The sequence below is a fragment of the Cygnus olor genome, chromosome 1 (assembly GCF_009769625.2).
Source record: "Cygnus olor isolate bCygOlo1 chromosome 1, bCygOlo1.pri.v2, whole genome shotgun sequence".
Classification (NCBI taxonomy): domain Eukaryota; kingdom Metazoa; phylum Chordata; class Aves; order Anseriformes; family Anatidae; genus Cygnus; species Cygnus olor.
The window spans coordinates 206,402,166-206,426,994 of record NC_049169.1 but is presented as its reverse complement, the minus strand read 5'-3'; positions in this window follow the sequence as shown (position 1 = coordinate 206,426,994).

The window sequence follows — 24,829 nt, the reverse complement described above, 5'->3', positions numbered from 1 at the left end:
AGGAGTTTGATAAATCTTTTTGCAGGTGATTTATAATCCAAAAGCCTACATTGCTGAATGAGACACCTTCAAAATAACTGCAGCCTCTGCCTGTATTTCCTTGAGAAAGCTTGACCTTTTGAAGGGGCACAGAAAATATGTAGCAATTCTTAGCTGAAATGTGTCAAGCTTCAGTGCTAGAATTTCCTAGGGTTCAAGCTGAGTTAAAGGAGAAATGAATAATACTCAGATAAGGGAGCCAGAAAGGTTAGACTGGTCAATTGAAAATAGTTTTAAATCAGAGAACATAGTTTACTCCCTCCACATTTTTGTCTTGAAGAGGCGTGTCGAGTGAGCTGTCAGTTTAACATAAGAACCTACAGATAAATGCCATCAGACATCAATGCTCTGGAGGAATGACCAGCATTATTTCACGAAGCAAAACCAAACAGCAGTGACAACAACAAAACTGCCAGGAATGGGATCTCACCAGTGCTAAGGAAAGTTCTGCCAGGTCTTTGATGTGTCAGCTACAAGGGAGGAGGATTCCTCCAACCTTCACTTTGAATGATTTTATTGGTGGTGGTGGTGGTGGCGGGGTAATACTTTTTAACTCTTGGCCTGGGAGTAAGTTGTAGTTCCACATTTGTTTCCCTACCTGATTTTTGTTCTTGTCACAGGCTTGTGTTACTCACTTGGGTGGATCTGGTATATCTTCAAGTTATCATGGTTTGTCACCCAGTGAATACCATTACAATTATTAGTTGTTCAAGTCCCAGTTCTGCTTTATTTCTCATTGCACTGGGAGCTCAGTCTAGTGGGACTAGACTGAGTCAGTCATACCAAATGCATATAGCTAATTATCTGGTAGTTTCTTGTCTCTAAATATCTTTGGTTTTGCCACTGTCTAGGTCAGTAGAGAACGCAAATTAGGGTGTTACTTTTGGCACATTATTTTTTCATTGCCTTGGTCTCCAGGCCAGTGAAGGGATCATAGTCTTACCTTGCCAGGCTTTAGTGGGACTCCTTTAGGAGAAAGACATTACCATGCTCAGAAACTAATTTTTTCCCCCTTTGCTCTTCTATTGCCTTTTCTCATGGGGCTAGCTGATCACCCCATGGGTGTGGTAGGAGAAATAAGACTGATAACTATGCATACCAGGACACATATTCAGAAAAATATTCTAATATTTGGGACAGATGAATTGGAACCATGTGTATCTCCACCAAACTTAAAGCCAAAGCAGAGCTGTTTATCTGTTGGGTTTTATGTACTCCTACCAGCAAAGATTTTTCACTCTTGAAAAACTGAAGTGCTACTTCAGGGCAGTTCTTACTAATGCCCTTTCTTCTCCAGCTAAATTATCCCAATGTCACGGACATCTGAGCGTGCAGATGGTGAGATCGCTTTGTTCATGCAGCTGCGTGATGGGCCTAAGAGTGTGTGAAAGTCCTGGTAGGAAATGCTAATGTAATCACAGCTACGTCCCCTGGAAGGGATGCATTGCAGATGCCACAAGCTTTTAGCACACAGACAGAGATATTGTCCACAGGAAAAGTGTGAGCGTCACCTTTAAAGTAAGGTTTATCATGCTTCAGACTTGGCACTCTAAACCAAAGGCAGCTTGATTGCCCATTTGAAATCCTTGGCATTTAGAGGTGGAAAGGACAGTCTGGGATTAAAGGAGGGATCATACATTCTGCATGAGAAATTGTGCCACGTTTACATCCATCCACCATCATCAGTTCGCACTCTGAGAGCAGATCTCAGTGATTCCCATCTTGAGCCATGACCTGACACAACACGGAGCAGCCAAAGCAGAGAGAAAAGCAACACGCAGGTGATTTTTCATAAATGTTCCTGTTTTCTTAATGGGATAATAAGTGGTGTCAGGACATTTGGATTTTGTGTCCCATTTCTCTTTTTATGTGAACTGTTGTATCTTGGCTGAGTTGAGCACTCTGTTATTAAGACATTTTCAATTCAGATGGATGGAGGAAGGGTCCTGTCCCTGTGCAGGCTTTCAGAAAACATTAAGAGCACTCATGCAACAGAAGTATCACACCTACAAGGCTGGGATACACCCCAAAGAAGGTGGTGGTGATGGTGGGGAGTCATGGAGATCCCTGGGACATCTGTTATTCATACAACAGACTTCATATACGTGGAGTGAATCCAGAATCAGGGATATAAAGTATATGTAGCCTATGGGCAACCAGCAATGGCTCCATGCCAGTGTTTATTTTCTATCCCATGTCAGCCATTCCTGGACATTTTTGTCAAAGTTTCTGAGACTTGAATGCTTTTTTTTTTTTTTTTTTTTTTTCCAAGCACTAAGTTCATAGACTCTCCTCTTCGTAAAGCTGATAATCATCTGAAGCAAAGGGGCGTCTACCAGAAAACAGCCCAGCCAGTCTGGAGACCTCTGAGACCAGCTTAGCTGGACACAGCTGGGGAGTCTGGGAGAAACGGACAGCCTTAGTTTACATAGGGATTTTTAACCCCCTGAAACAAGTCCTCAGCTGGAAAATACTCTCCAAACTTGACATCTTTTGGAGATGGAAAATGTACGGCCATGACTAATTTCATGACTATCTCATTTTTCCTCTTTGCTGATTCTATTAGGATGGTTTTCAGAGAAAACCTGTGAGAAACTGAGGTCTAGTTCTTGGTAAAGTGTTGAGATCACAGGGCATGTGATTTTTTTTCCCTCTTATTTTTTTCTGGTTTCAAAGCAGAGGGAGAAGCAACAGAGGGGGAGGTTAGTAATGAAGTTATTTTGCACACATGTATGCACACACTTAAGATCTTAGTGATGCAAACCAGATGTTCACTGTCTGATTCTTAGGAAGGCTCTAATTTAACTCATCCAGAGTTGCAAAAAATACGGATACTTCTACCAAAGTGTTGCCAAAAGAGGATTTAGCTATTTCTAATGGGAACTATGCACTTTTATCAAATCTAGTTGCTACGAACTAATCTTTGGGTGGTTTGAAATATTGCTCCTTAATCAGTTAAAATTTCTGAGACTCTGTTACTATTTGTAAGAAGATTTTCACCGAATTTTTTTTCATTCTGTGGCAAAAGTTCCCAATTTCTCCTTTTGTGGCTCCAGTTTTGAAATTTAACTCCATTTTAATCTGTCTAATGTTCCCAGTTCAAAAATAATTGAATTTCCACCAGTCTCATAACCCTGCTCATAACTTCAGTGACCTTTCACTTGGGAGCTGCTGATGGATGCTTGGTTGTTCTCGTACTGTTCATCTGGGTCTATACTACCATCTGCTTCTGTTATTTTTATTTTATTTATTTTTGTGACATATAGCTCATATGGTATCAGTTAAGCTCTCTGGTTGTACACAAATAGCAGGATGACAACTCCAGATTACAGTTCCAGTGATAAACTTTTAAGTGAATAAATGTTACAGTTCATTTCAGGATCCCAGATATGCTCTCATAACCCTCCAATAATCAATAACAAAATCTTGCTAGTCAAAGTGAACCAAAATACAAGTTTTAATTTAAGAACATGTTTATAACTCTGGTTTAAGATTAGTTTTCTGCTCTCTGGTTACCAATTGGCATCATGCTGCTCTTCAGCAACAGACTACTGTCTGTTTAACATTTTGCTGCTTCTGAGACATTTTAGTTGATGTTCGTCTCCTCTAATTATGATGTACATGTAGTGGAGACATCCCAAGGAGTTCTGGTTGCCCAGGTTCATTTTATAGTCAGTGGAGAGAAAGGAATGCTTTGGAGGCTCAACTGCCTTATTTTATGTATCTTTTGAGGAAGATGTGAATTTGACCTTATCACTGTGTATTTCTCTTTAGATATCATCAGCTCAGCTGATAACTCTGACATGTGCATTGGGTCAGCTGAATCTCACCCTTTCTACCTTTATGGAAAATTCAATTTACATTGAATTCAAAGGTCAAATGAATTAATTCAAGATTGATTGACATCCCCTCTGCTCTTTGAGGAGCAGACAGTGGTCTCCATCAGTCCTCCCACTCCTTGTCCACTGTCGCTGAAGGACCTATTCTGTTTTAAGCAATTGCAACTGCTCTCTTGAATTACAACCACCCTAACTAAAGGCAGAGGTACTTTGTGCCACGACTGTTATGAAACAGCTCTAAAATCTGCTTGAAACTTCAAGGGAAGTTTGTCTGAAAGACCTCAGTCTGCTCCTACCTCTGAAAGAAGGCTGGAAGGAAGCTTTCCAGGTGTCCTTCATACTTCGTGTGGCATGGAGAATGTTGGATAGAGATGGCTTATGCAGAGCTTTACTTGCGCCCATTTCCCAAGCTGCAGACATGGGTGTGCTCCACAGCTGTGGTATGTCTCCACGTGCTTGTGTCATTCATTTATGGGAACCATGTTCCTGGATAGTTAAAGGCGTGTGAGGAAGGATTAAAGAGGTTGATATGTAAAGATTGGCACGGAGAGGACTGAGGAGGATCATAGGATACGATTCAGTTGAGATGTGAACATAAAAGGAAACAAGAGATTATTTACTGAGCTTTGCCAAGAGGAAATAGTAAAATGGGATGAGGCCCAAAAGAAAACGTCAGCCTGGCTTTCGGGAAACTGGATGCATTTTTCAGATGCCCCGAGTGGGGATTAAATGAGCAGTGCATTTTCAGATAAGATGCTGAATCGTGCAAGATAATCACAGTAAAACATGGAAGGGAGCCCTAGCACAGCAGCTGGGTGCCAAGGTCCTCTTCCTTGGCTTTTCCATCTGTTTGACAACCTTGGGAAAACTACTTTTTTCTTTGTCTCCTTCAGTTGTCATCCCATTAAGCAGTAATGACTTTGGAAAGAGACTTCTGGGACTTGTTTTATTTTACAGTGCTCACCTTGAGGGCCTTGCTTTCAGGGTGCTATTTTTATGGCACCAGTCTCCTCCAGGGCCAAGTTTGCTCAGTGTAATAGTGTTTTAGGTACCAAAGCTCTTTTGGGTAGCTTATGCAGGATTTTGAAGATGTGAGATCTTGCTCCAAGGATACGATTTCCGCTGCTACCTAAGTTAGCAAACAGAAAACGTAAAGGGAGGACGTGGCCCTGAATAGGACCAGTCCACCCAATACTGACCTAGTAGAAGGCACTTGTCAGGACTCCTCAGCTTTCTTCTTGTGCTTCTTGAATTCTTTCTCACACAATGTGCTGAAGGACAAAAGGTTCTTCCTTTTCATAGAATCATAGAACCATAGAACCATAGAATGGCTTGGGTTGGAAGAGACCTTAAAGATCTTCTAACTCCAACCCCACTGCCATTGGGATGCCACCCACCAGATCAAGTTGGCCAAGGCCTCATCCAACCTGGCCTTGAACACATCCAGGGATGGAGCACCCACAACTTCTCTAGGCAACCTGTTCCAGTGCCTCACTACCCTAACAATGAAGAATTTCTTCCTAATATCTAATCTAAATCTATCCTCTCTTAGTTTAAGACCCTTGTCCTATCATTATCTACCCAAGTAAAGAGTCCTTCTCCATCCTTTTTATAAGCCCCCTTTAAGTACTGAAAGGCTGTAACGAGGTCTCACCTGAGCTTTCTCTCCTCCAGGCTCTCTCAGCCTTTCTTCATAGGAGAGGAACTCCAGCCCTCTGATCATCTTTGTAGCCCTCCTCTGAACCCTTGTCTTTTTCCAGACACTGGGGACTTCACCTGACTGCCAGGACTTTTCAAATATGATGGAGAGTGGCTTGGCAACTCCATCAGCCATTTCCCCTCAGGACCCTAGGATGCATGGCATCAGGTCCCATAGACCTGTAGTTGTTAAGTTGCATCAGGAGGTCCTGAACTTGCTCTTCTCTTACAGTGGGAGGGACTCTGCTCCCCAGCCCCTACCTAGAGGTTTGGGGACTCGAGAGACATGGGAAGCCTGACCACTAGTGAAGACCTAAGCAAAGAAGTTGTTAAGTACCTCAGCCTTCTCCATGTCTGTTTTTACCAGTTCTCTATCTTCATTTGTCAGAGGCGCTACACTCTCCCTAGTCTTTCTTTTGTGGCCAATGTACCTGTAGAACCTCTTCTTGTTATCCTTTGCATCCCTCACCAAGTTGAGTTCTGTTAGTGCCTTGGCTTTCCTAATCTCATCCCTGCACATATGAACAGCATTTCTGTGCTCTTCCCCAAGCACATGACACTGTTTCCACTGTCTGTGCACTTCCTTCTTTTGCCTAAGTTTGACCAGCAGGTCCTCATTCACATGCTGGTTTCCTCCCTTCCCTGCTTGATTTATTACGTATGGGAATAGAGAGCTCTTGCACTCTAAGAAAAATATCCTTAAAGAATTGCCAGCTCTGATCAGATCCTCTGTCCCTAAGGAGGGTGTCCCATGGGATCTCGTCCACTAACTCTATGAACAGCTGGAAGTTTACTCTTCTAAAGTTCAGGGTCCTGACTTTGCTCGTAGCCAGGCCCATATCCCTTGGGATCACAAATTCAAGCAGACCATAGTCACTGCAACCCAGGCTTCCTCCAGTCTTAACCTCTTTAATGAGCTCTTCCGCACTGGTGAGCACCAGGTCCAGTAACGCTTCTCCTCTGGTTGGTTTGTCTAGTGCCTGGACAAGGAAATTGTCCTCAATGAACTCCAGGAGTCTCCTGGATTGCTTACTGCCTTCCACATGGCTTTCCCAGCAAAAACCTGGGTGGTTGAAATCCCCCAGGAGAATGAGAGACTGTGGGAATGATGCTTCTTGTAGTTGGAGCAAGAAGGCCTCATCAACAGGCTCCCCTTGGTCAGGCGGCCTGTAGTAGGCCCCAACCACAAGGTGTCCTTTGTGGGTAGCACAAGATGTCCTTACGCTATTTGTGGAAGACACAAAAGGCTGGATCCAAGTCTCTCTTCACCATCGGGTGACTTAAAGACTTCCCCAAAGAGTGCCCTGAAGACATGCTAAAGGACTTCCCAGCACCACAACCCCCACTACTTTTTGTGGGAAAGGCGGTGTGTGATTATATTTACCAGGCCAGACCCTGAAGAGAAGATGAAGAAACATTTGCTTTAGGAGCTCCGTTGGATTTTAGGAGTGAGCTAAGTGTTGAAAGGCTGATACCAAGACTTAGACTGTCATTTCATACCACCAAAAGACTTCTGCAAGCTGCTATGGAGTGCTACTACTGGGAACACAGACAAATTAAATTTTAGGGATCTCTATTCTTAGTGAACAACTAACTGGGGGGTTTTGGCATTACACAACTAGACACTTTGCTCTTTTGGTGGAATTTAGCCTTTAAACATTGAAAGTTTCTTTTTCCTTTTTCTTTGAGACCTAACAGGGTAATGACCTTACAGCATGTTAAAAGAAATTTCCCAATGAATCGGGAAATTTCATAAAGAAATTAAAACTGAAACAAGAGCAGGATGTGATAATAGCAATAAATACAACAGTGCTTTCTTCCTCTCACAGCAATGCTGCTCTGTTGGGAACTTTGCCTTCACAATGCCCACTGAGACGTTTGCTGGCAGGGACCAAGCAGGTGAAATATTTCCGAGCTGATGAGCTCCAAGAGGTAAAGACAGAAGATCATCTGGCGAAGAGATGAGTCCTTTCTTTTTCCTTCCAGAGGAGCTTTCAGAACAGCATTATTGGGTAACCGCAATTCACATAAAATATTTGCTCTTTGGGAAATTAAGCTGAGAAAGTCTCAAGTTTGGCAGAATATCCCAATAATCCCCAGAGAATATGGAATACGAAGGGGAAATACCGTTGGCTCTGCAGTTCAAAGCACATACAAAAACTCCCTGAACTATGATTTGCTTTTAAATGGTATTTGTAGGCTTCAATGCAACCTTCTTGCGTGCAGTCTCCCTGCTCTGAATTTCTTTCCCATAGGTGTTGTTCCTGATCTTTTGCAGTCCTTAAATGGCAGATGATAGGACAAAATTTGATGTTTCCTTTGATTTGTGCATGCCTGTGGGTATAACCTGCTGGCAGAGCTGCAATAATATTGCAATATAATATTGGCAATAAAATATATAAATATAAATACAATATAAAATTGGCAATAATATTACAATATAATAACATTGTATAGAGACATGGTCAAATTGGACCTTGCTATACTAGGTGCTGCAGAAAAATGTAAGCAGTGACTGTCTTTCACTCACAAAGATTACAACAGTTGCAACAGACCAATGAGACAAATAAATAAGTGCATTGTAGATTGAGAGGAGATACAATGATCAGCAAATCATAGAATCATAGAATATCCCGAGTTGGAAGGGACCCATAAGGATCACCAAGTCCAACTCCTGGCACCGCACAGGTCTGCCCAAAAATTTAGACCATGTGACTAAGTGCACAGTCCAATCGCTTCTTAAATTCAGACAGGCTTGGTGCAGTGACTACTTCACTGGGGAGCCTGTTCCAGTGTGCAACCACTCTCTCGGTGAAGAACCTCTTCCTGATGTCTAGCCTAAACTTCCCCTTCCTCAGCTTAACACTGTTCCCATGGGTCCTGTCAGTGGTGATAACGGAGAATAGGTCACCTGCCTCTCCACTCCCCCTCGCGAGGAAGTTGTAGACTGCGATGAGGTTCCCCCTCAGCCTCCTCTTCTCCAGGCTGAACAGGGCAAGTGACCTCAGCCGCTCCTCATATGTCTTCCCCTCTAGGCCCTTCACCATCTTTGTCGCCCTCCTCTGGACACTCTCCAACAGTTTAATGTCCTTTTTGTACTGTGGTGCCCAGAACTGCACACAGTACTCGAGGTGAGTATATATATGTATATGAGTATATGAGTATATATTATATGAGTATAAATATAGTAGGGTATGTCATGTCATATACTGAAAGGCCATTCAAGGCTAAATGCAGTTCTTGGTGGCCTGTAAGACAGCTTACATCAAACAGAGGAAACCTGAGCTTGGGTCATGATGGCAAGCTGTAGGGTGAGTTATTACCAATTAAAATTAAATTATTCTCAGTAATTTTAAACTCCAGACAAAATGGCTTTGTTTGTCTCCAAACTTATCCTGAATTTTGGCAGAATTTGCCAGATAGTTTCAGCAGGAAGCCTTGGGGCAGGGGATGAAGGCAACAACAAGAAGGCAGTCCCACAACAGCCCTGCCCAGGACAGACGTAAATGTCCAGTGGTTTGGTCAGGATGTGAGAATGAAGATGCAGTCTCTGTTCTGTCCGAGGGTCTCAGTTCCCTACAGGCTCCTCTGACACCATGTTTTTTCTTGGTGCTGTCCCTGGATACTCCAGCTTTTCAAGGGGATGTCCTCCCCTTGCTCTGTGAATTTCATTGCAGCAGATTTATTTTTTTTAATACTTTCATGGCACTTAGAATTTGATGTGCAGTATATTCACCTCCAGATGAAATACATGACATAAAGTACAAAGGAAATGCTTGAAGGTAATAAAAACAACACAAAACTCTCCCAATTCTTCTATCCTGAGGACTTTAAAATACATTGCTTGACTCACATTGAACTCACACAAATAACTAGGACAGATAAATGTGCAGTGCAAACATCTCATGCTGGGAATCATATTCATAAAGCAGGGAAAGGGAACTGAATCCCTTCTGATCTTTGCTACTGGTCCTGTAGGAAGGTCACCACAAACTCAGGGGTGAGATGGAGCAATATGTTCTTGCTTCTGAAATTCTTGAGTTCTCTAGGGTTTCAAACAGGATAAACATTTTGGCCCAGAGCATGAGCTAGCAGCATGTTTTTTCCCCAGAAGGAACAAAATGTAAGTTATAGTCTTGATCTGAACATTCTTTATTAAACTTTTTTTTTTTTTTAATCAGTGATAGCACTAATTAAACTACCTACTATTAATAGCATGCAGAAAAAAAAAAAAAAAAAGAAAAAAAAAAAAGGAAAAAAACAAATGTAACAAGTTCCATCAAGGCCATGTTTACTACAACATTGAATGTATTTCTTTGCAAATACTCTTGCATGCAAATGCAAGTTCATCCAAAGGAGCCTGTCCCCTGCACAATACAGGCAATCAGGCCAAAAAATCAAACTGGTCTAATAATCTGTGAATCAAGCTCAATATTACTAGTGTGACTGACAAAGAAGTCTGTCTCCCAGTGAGCCGTATCTGGGGAGCAAGAATCACCAGAGCATAGACGTTTGTCCTTTTTTCTGCACCCTCATTTGATTGTCTTGGATGGGCAGACAGACACTTGCTCTTCCACGCAAAGTTGTGTTGGCTCACCTGCTTGAAACTGTTGCTTACCATAGCTAATAAAATGCTTACAAAATGTAGGCCAGTGATTCAAAGGTGAAATTCTGCAGAAACATCAATTCCTGGCATTGCTGGTGAAGTCCATGGTCTCACAGAAGGTGTTTTCCAAGTAAAACTTCCACAGGAACACACCATCCTGCAAGGAGCAGAGGGGAAAAAGCTGTGATAGCAAAGACGAGTAAGTGTGAGGAAGAGCACTACACAACGGGCTTCCTCTTGGCATTAGGCACAGTGTCTGGGATTTCAAGGAACCAAAAGGGCAAATGAGTCAGACAGGCCTGGGCTGTAGGGGTCAATGGTTCTCAATGCCCTAGCAAGCCCATGGAGGAGCTACTGGAGAGTGCTGCTGAGCTCGTTTGGGTTGAACTGGGATAAACGAGAATAAAATTTGACCTGCATGGTTCTGATATGTCTCCCCTTGTAATGAGGCAAATTTGGAATTAAAGCCAAGAATAGTTAAATATTCTGGATCGAGTTCTACAACCATCTGGTTTCCAAATGTGAAAGCACTGCCTCTACCTTGGCTCATAGAAGCGATTCACATCCTAGACCCTCAGGGCCACCACTCAAGCTCCCTGTAATTCTTTCTCAGCTGGGAACTGTTGTTAAGTTTTTATCAGAATTCTGCTATCAGCCTGGGTCATTGGTATGTATACATATATACCGCATCCTTGGTTAATTAATTTATAACCACTGAGGAATGCAAAGAGCAGCAGGTCACTATCTGCACTTGAAGCTGATTTCTTTAATAAGCTTTGTCTTTTTTCTTGAAAGCAATGACATTGTTCTCAATTTGAGATTTCCCTGTGTGTTTGTTTCAGGGAGGCTGGTAATCTGGGTTCTGTTCAGCTTCCCTGCTGTGTCAGACCCCAGACTCAGAGTATGAAAGAGTTTGTTTTGGGACATTCCCATGTGGTTGCCTACTTGATGGGGCTGACATTATCTGTCTCTTCATTAACCAAGCCAGTGGGTTGGTTTTGAGGTCAGAGCAACATGTGTGTAAGAGAGCTTTGTGGTGAGCCTCCTCATATCAAAATCTCTGGTGGTTTGGGATCAAACAAAATGGTATTGCTTGTAATAATTTGGAGAAAGACCTGAGGACAACATTTGCTGGAAACGAGCTTGCGAGGAATTTGAGGCTCCTGTATTTGATTTACTCCTTACTTTTGCTTCCTTCTAATCAATGCTGTACGTGTTAATGGCTTGCTTTGTGCCATCTGAACTTGATAAACACATTAAATAAGGCTGCAGGAGGATAAAACCATGTGTCTGGAATAGCTGAGTCAGATCCCGTAGCAGAAGGAGAGGTCCTGCTTTGCTTTGGGTGGAGCTAGCAGCTGCTGGTGTGGCTGTTGGGGCAGAGACAAGACCTTGGTAATCACCTAAATGTTTCAGGGACCTGGAGAAGGATTGGCTTCTGCTGTGGTGTGGCCAATACCCCATAGGAGGGGGTTACATATCCAAAAGACTGCCTCCTCCTACCACTGGTGGGGTGCCAAAGTTGTGTCCCCACATGGGACAGGGTGGACTAAGTTATCAGTGGGACTGGGGGACCCATGGTGTGATGGTTTTACTCACGTACCTGCAGAAGCAAGCTTGTGGTGGTGCTCCCACACTGTCTGAGCTGGTACCCCTGGGAACATGCTCTTGGTGGCTATCCTCTTCCACATTCCAGAAGACAAGTCCGGTTTAGGCAACTTTTTTCTCATGCTTAGATTTAGATCAGCCATAAACTCCTTCTCATCTGTGGAGGGATCCAGAATCAGCAGGGAATGAAGGGGCAGCACTGAATCATCTCCAACACCTCTGCGCGGCCAGCAGAAGAGCCTCCCTCGTTGCCTTTTCCAAGGTAACCAAACCAACAGGGCTAGCACAAGACCATCCCTTGTGCAAAGAGTGGACTATGAACAAACCATTGTTTTTTTTGCACAGAGAAGGAAATACATCGTGTTTCAAGTGGTCATCCAAGACTGAAATAAGGTAGTTGATGCAAGAATGATATGAAAACATACTGACACTAAACAGCACTGATATTCCACATAACGTGAAGTTAAACTATGAACCTCTGTCTGCGTTTCAAGAATAACATCAGTTTCCAGAGATAAATATTCAGAAATAAACAAACTTAACAGAAACATGCCTTTCCATATTCTGCTACTTCTGTTTTCTTTCCAAGCTCATTTTCTTGCCGAATACCAGATTTTGGGGAGAGATGTTCTTGACCACGTGCAGTCTGACAATCCCATCTAAGCCTTGGTGTCACCAAAAATCATAACCACTCACCCTGCTCCAGCAGGGCCACCCCGAGCAGGGGGCCCAGCCCCACGTCCAGGCAGCTGCTGGAGATCCCCAAGGAGGAGCCCCCAGCCCCTCTCTGGGCAGCCTGTGCCAGGGCTCCGGCACCAGCTGACATTCAACAACGACTGTATCTAGAAGGGGGCACCAATTATTGGTGTATACACTTTAAAACAAATGAACAAACTTGGAAAAATTTCAAATAAAACAACCAAGAACAAATGAGGTGTTAAAGGACTTGCCTTGTAGCAAATGTCACTAGGTACTCAGAATGTGTAGCTGTCAAAGCTAGAAGGGGAAAAAAGTGACTTCACCAGATTTTACAGTACTTATCACACAAATTAATTTTGGAGGATTTTCATTCTTAGAGAAAATGTAGAATGATCCCTAAAGGCTAGAGGTTGTAGTTTAATAAATTCAGATTTAAACAAAGGCATGAGACAAGACATTGGAATAGCTTGGAGCAGGGAATGTGGCTGTTTCCATTGATAGCAATTCTCTAAATCACCAAAGTACATTTCTTTTCCATTTCAAGTATGAATTAATTTCCAGAAGCCTAACGGCCTCTTACGCAAGAAGTCAGACAAGACGATCGCCACGGTCTCCTCTGGTCTTACAGTCTATGACTAATGTATCATGTGTTTGTTCTCTCATTCTCTCTGGGGGCAAAGGGGATGCAGTGGAGTGTTTTGTTTTGGAAGGATTATTGTTGTTGTTTTTTTATTGCCTTTTTTTAATTATTTTTTTAGTATACATGTTCCTCTGAACTTATTTTAGAGAAGGGAGGTCAGAAATGTGTGTTGCATTTGGACCAGGACGTTGCAATATTTGTGGGGGTTCTTTGTTCCTGTGGGAGCTTGTCCCATTCTGGTCCCTGAGAACACTCTGTATTTTGTCACTCTTCTGGTAGAAAGTGTCACAGTGCCAGAAGAAGGAGTTGTTCCCAGTCCTGGAGCTGTGGATGATCTTTTGCCAAAGCTACTAAACTCTTAAGGAGCAAGGTTATGACACTGAGCTGCAGAAAACTACTGTGCACAGGAGAGACAGTGCGTGCTTCTGTGTCTGATGTGACTTGCTCTGGTGCTTTGGGCCCCATGGAAAGGTAAAACACTGATGTTTTGAAAGACCTGCGTGGCTCTTCTGCTCTTCCACAGCCTTTCTTTTGTAGAAAATGAGCGATATTTGACCTAGGAATGCTAGCTGAGGGGATAATGCTGGCCCTATGAACTGTGTCAAAGATTCAAGGATGAGTGTCCAGGGCTTCTGAGTCACTTCTGAAATATGAAGATAGCTCATAATATCACTTGAAATCAGCCAAAGATAACTATTGCACTCTCTGATATCCAAAATGTGACTAATCAAAATTATTTTTTTAGGGGAAAAATATTTCTCTGGGACAACAGCTTTTATTCTGACTTTAAAATGACATCTCTTGACAGTGCTTAACAGAGTGCACAATACCAGCCTGGCTGTTGGTTTCTTCTGCAACATGGTCAATCTGTGCTCAAATCAGGAAACAGTAAAAAGGAGGGGGAGCATAAAGCTTTGCAAATATACAGCAGACCTATGCTATAGTATTGAGCAAAGCATTATCTTCTCTCCGTTTGCAGCACAACAGACCACTGAACTAAGGAGAGAGTTGTTCATTATTTTACATGCAAAGAGAAGAGGCACCACATGCACAAAAGGAGTCTGGTGCCTCAGTCATCTGAAAACATTAAGATCTTAGGTGTCTAGGCTCCTTTTCAGGTTTGACCGCAACTAACTGGTCCAAAGCCAGAGGAAGGAATATAACACCTGTTCATTCATCCCAGCCTGTAAACATCAACTGCTGGACTATTTTTCTTAATAGGACCTCAAGCTTTCTGTTATGGAGGCTTTGTAATTTATTTGAACCAGAGCAGAAAAGCTAACAAGCCTGAATTTGGAGTAAGTTCTGATTCTTATTTTAGACTTGAGTTTCTTCTTTTGATGTCCAACAGTAAAAATAGATAGGCAGTGAGCATCATTGGCATCATTTGCAATTCAAGGCATAGGGTTTAAACTTCAGCTTCCTGCTGAACAACCTAACCCTCAAGGCTTTGATGGTTCCTATGGCCACAAACAGGCAGAAGTTACTCACCAAGCTGAGTAGTGGTTCATTATGTCTGTGGTATAGCAAAATCATCATTTTCCTCCAGGTGCTATTCATGCATACAGTAAAAGGCTTTCTCTAAACATCTTGCTCTCATTACTGATAGGGTATATAGAGGCTGAGAGCATGGACAGGGTGAAATGAATTATTCAATATGAGGAGAAGGAATCAGGATTAGAACCAAGGTCTTTTGAGCTTTATCACTGCAAATCTTCACAAGAAAGAGGAAATCTCATTTCCTTCGATTGAATGGCAAAATACCAGCCTCTTCCCAGAGCTTATACACTTTGATGAACTCATTCTTTACAAGTACTTTTAACCCCCCTTACCAGAACCATTCAGTTCTTGAAGAATAGGTTTTGCTAAGAATGACCAAGGAAAAAGTGCAAGCTCCCACTTGGATTTGGCAATTTGTTAAGATACTGGTTTGGGGCTGCAGGATTTCCAATATGTCCCAGTCCCGCTGAAACCAACTGCAGCTAGGGGTGCTCAGCTCTATTTGATAACATTTTAAGAATGCTCAACCATTCATGATTTTGCATCTTTTAGGAAGCAGGTTGGATTAGAGAACTGATTCTAGTAAGTTTAAGCAGGAACGTAGACCAACAGACAAGGTCCAAGCCTTGAGCATCACATCCTTCCAAGCACCAAGTGATAAGATGAGGGGAAATGGCCTCAAATTGCACCAGGGAAGGTTTAGGTTGGATTTTAGGAGAAATTTCTTTCCTGAAAGGGTTGTGCGGCATTGGAACAGGCTGCCCAGGGAAGTGGTTGAGTCACCATCCCTGGAGGTCTTCAAGAAACATGTAGGTGTAAAACTTGGCAGCATGGTTTAGTCGTGAACTTAAGGACTAGGTTAAAGCTTGGACTAGATGATCTTAGAGGTGTTTTCCAACCTGAATGATTCTATGATTCTAAGATGGTTATTTCCTATGGGAAACAGAGAGAGAGTTCATCTGTGGGGCATGGAGAGTGTGATGGTTTTCTGGGAAGGGAGAGAGCTGTGGCTCATTTGAAATAAACCTCTGGTGCAGTTCAGAACAAGGAAGTCAGACCCATTAAAAGCATTCTGAAGCCATATCTCTTCCTAAATCTTCTGTCCTTTGCAATGCACTTTTACAGAAATGTTATTAAATTTATCCTGACGCGGACTGGTGTGCGGTTCTTGATGGTGCCAAGAACTGTGAGTGTTTTTGTTTCCTTTCTCCCAGCACTCTCCTGTACTTCTGACGAATGAGCTATTGCAATTCACGTGACTCACGTTTATTCAGAATGCTGTCAGACCTGGAGTGCTGTCAGATTTGTTTATTGGTTTTATGTCCTTCCAGGCCTTTTATAGGAAATCACAGAAAGCCGCTATTTCACCACGTACACCTCTCTTATTAACAAACCGCTGAGTAATACAGCCCTCCTTCCTCTGTGTGACAGCCTATCTTATAAAAATCCACATGGCTTACTCTAATTTTTGAAGCTAGCTGGCTTCATCTGAAAAGATGAAGGAGACCCAGACAAGCTGACACATTTTTGTAACATGCCCTGCACACGGATTTGATCTTTTTCCTGCAATTTCTCAATTTTGGGAATGCAGAGAAGCAACAACAAAAAACTTGATTTATAAAGAAAAAGTTCTTAAAACATCTCTTTTAGATTTTCCTGCTGGTAAGGAACCAGTGTGTTTGGGGTAAATGCTTCTGAGCAATGTCAGGAATTACTTTGGCTGTGCAAATCTTTGAGTATTGCTCCTTCTTGAAAGAGAGATAAAGCAAAGATTTATTTTTTTAAGGGGTGCTGCAGACCCTTTCACTTGCACAACACCCCTCCTCGCAAGGCTCGTGCAGCTCCCCAGGCTCAAAAGGTATCGTGTTACCCTAACCCTAACCCTGCCTGACCCCTCTCGCAGGAGCTGACCTTTACGGAGGCTGCTTTGAAGAGTGGCTCAGAGGTTTGGCAGCACATCTCCACTGACCTTTACCAAAATGCTACTCGCTGCTGTCACTGTGCATGTGCCTGCTCTCAGTCTTACCCGGGCAGCGAAATGCCTGTGCTTAAACTTCTCCTCCACCACCCGTGTCCAACCTGAGCAGAGCTCTTGCGTTTGAGAGCATTAAGGACGTGAGCAAGCCAAGTGCGAGAGCTGAGCTGGCAAGCCATAACTTCTTAACCACCCACTTGATTGTTTGCCTAAGAGCTTTCTTTTACTTTTTGACCCCCCACACTGATAGTGTTTATACACATTTTTAACTGTATGTACACAAGTCTGATATCAGTTATCTCACTCTGATAAATGAAGCTTAGGATGTATGTAAATGTTTGCAGGAAGGAAGCTTTGATCCTGTTTATATCTTTCATATCTTTAAGGAAAAAAAATATTCATAGTCTGTAAATGCAGCCTCTATGTAAAACTCATCTTGTCACATCATTTTACTATTGGCCAACTATACTACTGCTCCTGTGGGACAAGACCTCTGCTGGAGGACACCATGTGAGGGCTTGAGCCAGCCAGTCCTAAGTAAAGTTCCAGCCACAACCTATAAATCTGGATCAAAAAAGTCCAGGGTCGGGGAGAAGAGTCCAGAGTTCAGTCACTGGGAGAAACTTTTGCCACATTCAAATAATAAAACCAAAACCAAAAAAACTTGCCTTTATTGATGCCAGAATTTCACCACTGGCATTTGGCTTTGAGCTTTTTAGAAAAAATATGTCTACATGCCAACTTCTCTTCTAGAGTAAAGTGAACATGGCATTAAACTTAGAAATATGGTTGAATAGGTGATAGATTTCTGCTGATCTATGTTGAAATGAAGAGTGCTGTTCCCAGAAATGGCTGAGATTTGTAACTCAAGTACCATCCACCTGAAATTGGGAGAGCAGTCATCTGATTTCTGGAGACTGATGTGTCCCATCTCTGTTCTGGCTGGAGAGGCCCATTTAGCATAACATTGTGGAGGAGAGAAAGAGAAGAGTCTGTCTCTATTAATCCCTGATTTGACATTTTGATGAATGGGTAGTCAGATGTTTCACTCCTTGCCATACACACAAGAAGAAATCTTTGCCTTCCTCAAAGACTAATCCTATGAACTGCTTTGAATATCATGCACTGTATTCAATTATCCTTTCGACTTCAATATAACAGAATGGCAGAAGGTGATCTTCAGGTATTTTCTTTTAATTCATGCTACCTTGAAATGCAAATACCTTTGCTTTCATCCCACTACAAGATTAACTCCTGCTTGTTCAAAGCCAGACTGTTGCTATTCTCACTGTTATAAATTTTCATTTTGATGGAGGGCATAAGTGGAATTTGGCTCCTGATGCCGTTTGAAGGAGCCCACCATGATTTATAGTCAAGTAAGATTGTGGAGAATGTGCAGTTTCTAGTTCTGCATTATCGTCCTGTCTTCCAACCTTCCATCCACTCAGTGTTCATCATCTTCTTGCTGAAACATCTGGTCTTTAGGCAACCAGAAAGTGTACTGAATTATAAACTGTGAGGATGCTCTTCAACCTTGCACATTATCACTCAAGAGCAGATATCAGAGATGCTTTACTTCTAATAAACATCACATGCATTGCAATGGCTTTGGAGATCTTTCTACTTTGCCAGTGAGTGGGGGATATTCTGCTGCACCATTGAGACTGTACCTTTTGCTAATATTTGAGACCGAATTGCACAAGATGTGGTTTCTATCTGAAGTATATTAGTGGGATTTGCCAGATTAAATGTGGAACTATGTGATGTAGAGGTCTGAGCTCCCCTTATAGCCAACAGAGGGAAATAGACACTTTAAAGACTGGTTGTAGACAAAGGGAAGAAATTATTTTTTGAAGAGCCTAATTCAGCAACTGCTATTAATTACATACAGTCTTATATAGAGATACAGGTTGGGAAGGTCCTGAAGAGGCTCCCTGTGTCCCCATCCAGTCTCCTAGGCTGGATCGAGCATTTCTGGGTCTTCCTCAGCAAATGTTTATCTGTCTGTTTCTATCTTCCATTCAAGCTGCATTATAGACTTAGCTGTCAAGTGCAAACCAATTTATTTGAGATTTCTATATTTCTATCTTTATTTCTTAAAGAAAGGCAATGAGCAGGACAAAACTTGATACCATTGTGAGTTGCATCCTATTAATTGGTTACTTTCACTACCTCAAAAAATCAGGAGAAAAAATAGCTTCTACCAAAATGAAGTTTTAATAGGCCTTTAATAAAGGCTTTTTAAAAAAAATGTGAGCCTGCAAAGGTTACTTGGAAGAGACTAGACATAGATAACAAAAATATTTGCCACTGACAATCTGACCTCATTAAATATAGAATTTGATTCAGAGGTGACATGAAAATTACTAAAAAGTGGAAACCAAATGGGAAGAGGGAAATGTCCAGAAGACCATCAGTCTTCTCTCCCACCTGCTGTTATTATCCTTCCATCAGGTCCTGATGGATAAAGTACATCTTAAAGATTCAGCACTCCACTTTGACGGCAATAAGAGGAGTGTTTCTGTCATTTGCAGTTGACACCAGAATATTTTCTAGATGCTGGAAGATTAAAAGTGCTTCTATTGTCATACCACCACTTTTAATGGGCATTTAAGGGGGCTACTTGGGTGGGCTGAATTGTCTGTGTTCAAAATGTATTTCTGAGTTCTGGTAAGAAGTGAAGTTGCAGGAAACAAAACAAAAGACAATACAAAACAAAAACAGAACAAAACAAACAAACAAAACCCACAAACAAACAAGCAGAAAAAAATAACTTTCTACAACAGTCAGGTAGTGAATGATACTTCCTAGAAATTGCTGTTGTTTTTTTTTTTTTTCTCAGTCCCAGTGCTGTAAATGACCTGTTCTGATCCCTTCAGAGCTCCCAGGTCAAACAATACCCCCTTTTTTACACGATTTTTCAATGACAGGGGTACACAGAAACGTGACATCCAGTCTAAAACCTCTAGGTTATGTCACTAACTTGGCAAAGCGCATATGGAAGTAGGGAAGTAAATATTATGGAAGGGAACGAGAGGACAACCGTTACATAAATAATTTAATTACTTAAGTGTCAAAGACAGGATTTCAGATGACTGTTTGTTAATCATTACATTATTATGCAATTTCTATATATCATTAACAGTCTCCCTTTGCAATCTGCATATTTTTCTAATATATGACTCCTTTGATGCTAGTCCATTTTATTATGCTTGGCAGTGTTTCTGATTACCAGTGTCAGTGCATCATTACTCTTGCTGTTATTGCACTCATTAACGAACTATGTCATTTTTTCCTTTCTCATGTCTTTCCCAGGTCAACGCATCATGAAACAGGCAACAGTTTACAGTAATGGAAAGTATAATTTTGGGAATCTAACTAATTTTCTCAATAACATTTTCTGATACTTTCCCATTTTCTGTCGAAGTCCCAACACATGTTTGTAATCTCTCTTGATGTCAGAACACCATCTACGTGTTCTGGAAATTCTGAGACCTAAACTGCACATTTTCCAATAGTGATGATGCAATGGTTTATACTGGATCCTTTTAAGACTCAGTGCTTTTGATGTGTTCGACCAGATGTACTTAAGCTTTATCTGGACTTACATGGGCCCCAGATCTCTTTCAGATCTCAAGTCATGCTATAGAAGTAAATGAAATATTTCAAATGTCAAATGGCACATCTTGAGACTGGAATCCCAGGTATAGAATGTAATAAATCTGAAATCATTTAGCAAAGTATCACAGACATATCTGCTAAGGGTGAAAAGCAGGGACAGACATTTCTAAACATAGACAACAGACCAAATACGGTAAAGAGATTATAAGGAACAAAGACTAGGGTTTATAACGTTGTTTATAAGAAAACAAACATTAAATATGATATATATATACATATATATATATATATATGTGGATAACTCCTTTAAGAGAGAAACACAAACCAAGTTTGGAAGTGTTCAGTCTTTGAAATGCAGATCAAAGTTGTTTGTACAATGGAGGCATCAGTCAGCTCTGCTCTGTTTCTGCTTCTTGAAGGCATCTGCTTTGTATTTCACTGGGACTACTGCAAATTGCTTTCAGCTATAAATTCACAGTGACTTTTTTTCAGAAGATGAAACACGTAAGTGGCAGCTCACTAGCAAATGAACAGTTCCCAGGCCCAGCTAAGGCTGTGTGCATTGCTCTGAATGGTAACTACCTTTGTGCAGAGCTGGTGGAGCTATGGTTTTTGAAAACTAAACCCATCATAGATATTTCTGGTTCGGTCACCAAACAAGAACCTAAACAGACAGGTCAGATCGACTTGAAATGAAAATTTCAAGCCATATTCTACTGGGGAGGTTGGGCTGAGCAATGCAATGTGATGTATTTGGATCAAAAAAGAATGGGAATCAAGGCTAGGTTTATGTGCCACTCGTGAAATTCAAGAGTAAGAACAGCCCAATACTCCCCCTACAGAAACAGATCATCGCGGGAATAAAGATCAAACTTTCAAATGCCTTCAGGTGTCTTCTAATAGAGGACCCCCCCTCCAAAGTTGTGACCTTGGTGATAAGTGTAATTCAGTGTGATGAGACAGACAGAGGACCCAGGTAGCATCATTTCTTCCCTGTTGGATAAGAGACCCATGTGCTGTTCGTGGTGAATTTCTTCAAGTTATTCCAAATATCATGAAACTGGTTAGTTTTGCTTTAATTAAAAAAATATTAATTGGGACAGGAAACCTGTCTCATCTTCACTGAATGTGTTCCAGAGTGCCTGCTAACACAGCAGTCAAGGCTCACTTTTGGGAGGTGGAAGATGGGCAATGGGATGCAATATTTTCCTGCTTGTGCCCTCCCTGTGCATGGGAGGTCTGGAACAGTCTGCCCCAGAAATGAGGACCAGGTCCAGAAATGACTTCATGTTAGCCTAATGTTTGTTTTTTTTATTTTATTTTTTTGAAAAAGAAAAGATCTCCTCAACACTGTTAGAGACACGTGTCTGTGCAGCAAGGGCCTCCTGAGTTGGCAAGGGTGTGCGAAACCCAAGTTCACTATATGGGATAATGCACAGAACCCCTTCCCTTTGCTTTGCTGAACGGGGTAAGAGGGAGCCACAAACGTGATCCTGGGATCATATTGACAAGGTGGGTTGAGCTAAGTCAACAAGACCTGGTGACTGAGGCTGTTTCTCCTCATTTCCTTGATAACCTCTCACCAACTGATATTTTACCCACCTGCAAGATCCTCAGCAAAGGCCATATGTAACTCAGATCTATATGACTTCTTGTTCAAAAACCTTCTATGTAGCAATTACGAGTGTCTCACTGAAAATTACCTTTTGCAGTTGGAGCTCAGGCTGATAATCCTTTGAAACTGGATTTTTTTTTTTTGTCTCAGGTAGAATGGGCTGAAAAAGCCTATCTGTCCTGCCTGGACTCCATAACAGTTTGTCAGATATTTTTGTGCATAATAGATCTTAAATAAACACTGTGTATATGCAAGCACTTTTTAAATCTTTTCTGCACACAGTGTCCTATTGTCTGGTTTTAATTTATAGTTCCCCTTGTGCTCCTTTAGCTTCCTTAACGGGTTCTCAGATTTCCCGTCTGACTTGGCAGTGGTGCCCTGTCTGGAATTTCACCACCCTCTGTTTGGATACGTGACCGAAACCCCCAGTGGCCCTTTTCTGGTTGTGCCATCAATTAACCTTATTGCGGGGAGCAACCTCTCCAACATGCACAACTTTTCATCCTCGGGATGGTGGGTAGCTGTTATTTATATGTATTGGTTAGTCTTTGGGGTATATATTTCTCTGATGTTAATTCTAAATTGTTGTTTATTTCCACTGGGCTGGTGAAAGCTGCCAGTTTTCAGAAATCAGAGCTCTACAAACAGTACTAGCACTGCAAACAATGCAGGGATACGAGCAAGTGACTGTGAGTCACAACTTCTATATTCAATTTCCACCTACACTTGTACAGTCAATTAACTCCTCCAAGGCTCGGCTTCAATATTTTACAGGAGTCTAGTAATTACAGAGGAGTGCAGAGTTTTGGGCAACCTTTGGTGAAAGAGGCTTGGATATTCAAACAGTGTTAATTAATTTGAACATTGTAAATCAGCAAATAACAATGATTGACTGTGATTGCCGTTTCTGACTAGTGATGACAGCTACTTGTTTTCCTCCAGACCTCTGCCCTTCTGTAAATACAGTTCATGTGAGCTCTTATTCTAAACAGAATTTATGCAATAATTGAACAACACAGATCCCACTAGTTCTGCATCAAGCGAGAGCCACCTGAAAAAGAGGTGAGGACACAGCCAAAGGAAAGCTGTTTATTTTCTTTTGCAATCACCATTGATAAGTGGGTAGAGAAAAAAACAATGACAACAGCAAAAAGAATGGAAACCACTGTCCTGTACCCCACGTCCACGTGCACCTCAGGCTGATCAGACTGTCCCTGTGCTACCTCAAAAATGGAGGCTGAGGCCTCAAAGCGCCCCAGGAAAAGGGTGTCTGCTACTTTGCATGACCTCTGCCCACATCCTGGCTGATTTTCTCATGCCCCTTTGGCTGTTTTCCAAGCCTCACCAATGGGGACGATCCTCCCACAGTGAGAAAAATGCAATATTTGGCTCATTGCATTGACTGTCATTTAAGCAGCCGATAATCAGGGAACTGCTTATCTGTTAGCAGCCCCAGTTGGGAGCGGGCAGCCAAAGAGCCTTCATGAGTAACGTTGCTGAATCAGACAAAAACCCTCCCCTGGGCTGCTCTATGGCCTCTCGACGCCCTACCAACCCATCTCCCCTCTCCAAGAAATGGTGAGCGAAGGGCTGTGGGCTGCTTCCAGAGTACTTGAGCCTCAGCCCTGTCCTGTGTGCCTCCTGGCTTTGCTGGAGGCCAAATACTGCAGAAAGGCAATGAAAAGCCTGGCGGGGCCCAGATCTCTCATCTTCACTGGGAGGGAATGGGCCGCACCCAGTGCAGTCCTGCTCATTTGGGACACCCACTGGTTTATAGGGATTGACTGCAAAACTAGATCCTAGTTGCTTGTTCCTTTGTCCTCCAAATATATTTCCTCTCCTTAGCATTGCTATCCCACCAAAGCCATGGCTTCCTCCAGGAACCTGTGAGATGTGAAAATAGGGAAATGGGGCTGCTAGTGTTGACTAACCACAGAGTTTAGGTAGCTAAGACACAACCATCACATCCCAGCTGTCCATCGGACCAACTATTTTGGGTTTGTGATGTTAGCTACGATGCTTGGATCGCTCCCCGGACTAGATGCGGTGAGCCATGCTGCACTGCCCTGTCTGTATTTTTTTTTTTTCATGTTGGATGAAAGCAACACAAAGCATCAGAGCGAGCTGTCTGCCCACTGAGTCATTGCTGCCAGCCCACTTGGGTCGGCTGGTTCCCGTGTCATTAGGCGTTCCCTTAATTTAAAAGCAGGGAGCGCTTTGGGACAGCTACGTCACCTCCTGGCTCTCAAGCCCTTGACTTCACTTTGGGCTTGTCAACCTTATGAGGCGCTGGGAGGGCATGAGCCAAATGTGCCCGCGGAAGCTCCTCGGTGGTGGCTGCGAGCTCAGACCCATGAAGCCATGAGGATCCCAGCCAAAGCTGGCTTGTGGCCGACCAGCAGAGCAAATATACATCTGTCTGCATGGAGATGCACCCGTGGAGAGGTCAAAGAGAAGGAAGATGCTGCCGGGGAGGGTTTTCCAGTGCCTTTCCCCAGAAGTGTTTCCCTGGCAGAGGACGTGTCTGGAGCAGCCTTCCTCAGGGAGCTGCCTTTTAATGGAGGAATGCACTCGCAGCCTGATATAGGGCTGAGTTATAAAGACATGATTTGTGGCACGTGTTACTGCAGGAAAGGAAAACGGTAGCACCGAGTAGCCCGGGGAAAGCATGATTTATTCCCTACCGCTGTATCCGAGTGCCTCCCGGGGAGGCAGCAAGTCTGCTGCTGGGACCCCTGGGGCTGCTTTCACTGCTCAGCATCATTCTTCTCTCCCTCCCTTCGTTGCAATGAGGTGCTGCTCTTAAACGCTATCCCAGCATTGCTAAATCCCAGAAAGGTGGTTTCACACATCTCAGGGGTGCAGCCCCATTCTGGGAGCCACACATGGGCTTTTCTGACCTGGCGGAGGGAGGAGGGCAGGATCCCACTGGCAGAACAATACAGGGAAGCCCCATTCAGCTGAGCTTTGGCCGAGGAGCCAACAGTCT